The 2,167-nt window shown below is 39.7% G+C and overlaps 1 non-coding gene across 1 annotated transcript; it reads left to right on the forward strand.

The window, feature by feature from the left end:
- The first annotated feature begins 1,463 nt into the window (after positions 1–1,463).
- On the forward strand, positions 1,464–1,537 carry trnan-guu. Its single transcript has one exon. It is a non-coding gene; the product is annotated as a tRNA-Asn (tRNA).
- Positions 1,538–2,167: the final 630 nt, after the last annotated feature.

The following is a 2,167-nucleotide window of genomic DNA, read 5'->3' on the forward strand; positions in this document are numbered from 1 at the left end:
TTTGTGTTTTAAATCCTGGGGTTGTACAAAACGGAAATAAATGTTAGGTTCTTTGTTGCATCCAGTCTGTTATGTACAGTTTACAATCAAACATTTCCTTAGGGGCCCAAAGTGGATGAAATGGTAAAACATTTGGCCCAGGATGCATAGAACTGCCATATTGAGCGACAAAATTTGTCTGTCCTGAGGAAAGGTTCTTTAACTCTATCTCAATCTCCTCTTTTTTTGTTTCTTGTTATTTCTTGGCAGGAAGTATCATGCTTATGGGTCATCTGTCCATCTCTCCACCAACTTCAGCCCAAAGGATGCACACTACCTGCATGTATTAGTTCTCCACATCGTCACAAACACCGGCATCGTAACTCATGGTATGCTTGTTAATGTTATTGGAAAAAAAAACATTTGCAAGGAAAAAAGCCAATACTTTATTAAAACCTGCAAATACTTAAAAAAAAAATGTTATCACACTTTCTCATTTTTCTCTGGCATTGTTGATTATTAGAATATTGTAACCAGCATTAAGTGAGTAGGTTTAGGTCTGTGAGAATATGGGCTGAGCATTTACCTGGGCTGAACTTGTGAACATCTTCGTTTGAATATTCACTGTAAAGAGCCATTACCCCATCCAGCTGTTGTTCCAGAGACAATAGGATGTACAGTTTTAGATTGCAAGGTAACTATCCAAGACCAAAGAATACACGGAAATGCCTCAAGTGATCAAAACAGTTTGTCAAAATTCACAGCCCAGATATAAAACCAGTCTTTAAAATATGTTCATGTACCATTAAAAAAACAAAGTATAACCATGAAACACATACTACTTAGATACTGCAGCCATCCTGGTCACAGCCATGAGGGAATCTGCATGTGCTTTCTTACCAGCAAGTTTCTGGAGGTCCAAATGGCATATTTGATGGCGGACAGGGTGAGACACTGATTTGCAAAGTGTATAGCTATAAATCTGCTTCCTAAACACAGTAACAGATCCGGGAGTCCTTTCCCTATTTTCTCCTTTGGCTTTTTCATTACTCTTTTTGGCTTTACCTGTATTAGAAAGTACAGTTCTGGAAACCATGTACATATTAATATTTGCGGTTATTGGTATGCAGGTCACTTGATGTAATACAAGCAAATACATAAGGCCCCACCAAACAGTTTTGTGATACGTGGCATGCAACTGTATGTCAATGATCAAGGTTGTTGCTGTGACTATGAAACCAGCAGCAAAATGACTGATACATCATCAGTTCCAAAATTTTCTTGGATGCCAAATATTTGAATTCAAAGTCAGAATCTAATCAACCTGTTAGAAAAATAAAATGCACGTCCGGGTTCCACAATTTCTGAGAAACAGGAAAATAGCCTGATAAGCATACATGTGCAGCTCAACCTCAAAAAGCCATAAAGCAAATGCTTGTGGCTTAAAGATCGAGCTCCCGCTCATAAAACACGAGACAGGCGCAGTCTCTGTGGCGCAATAGGTCAGCGCAGTCGGCTGTTAACCGAAAGGATGGTGGTTCAAGTCCACCCAGGGACGTTTGTTGCTTAAATAACCTGGAGGGAGCCAACTCTGGGGTTTATCCTTCTGCGGAAGACCATAGAGCTGCCAAGAAACCACCAGCAAAATGACTGATATATCATCGGTCAGCTATTGCACCACCAATGCTGCTGTATGTGGACTGTGGCTGCTGCATCAGTGAGCGGTCCAGCAAGCTGCAGACAAGGTTTGGGGAATGGCCAGACCATATGTTTCATTAATTTTTTACTATGTTTAAAATCTTCAGTTAACCTAGCCATTCTCCATTTCCCCACAGTAATCTCGTAGCTTTCTTGTGCGCATATTTTAAGTTCTAAAACTATCTAACTTCACAAACATTACCTATTTAAAATAACCACGCAACAATCAGATCTCTGTTAACTGTTTTAAATGATAAAAATTGTAACCCTCAAGATAGCTTGTGACGTGATTAAACATGGTTAATTATATCTATTTTATTTTGCATGTCTAGTTCACTGAAATCAATCATTTTCAGAAGGTCTCAGTCTACAACTACGCTCCATAACCCTACCAGTCAGATTACCTTGGACTGTTGGTTGCCACTGGTTACCACTGGTGCAACTGGTGAATCACAGATTTTCCAGCCTCCTGACTGGCATAGCAGAGCAG

The sequence above is a fragment of the Etheostoma cragini genome, unplaced genomic scaffold (assembly GCF_013103735.1).
Source record: "Etheostoma cragini isolate CJK2018 unplaced genomic scaffold, CSU_Ecrag_1.0 ScbMSFa_21, whole genome shotgun sequence".
In the NCBI taxonomy this organism is placed as follows: Eukaryota; Metazoa; Chordata; class Actinopteri; order Perciformes; family Percidae; genus Etheostoma; species Etheostoma cragini.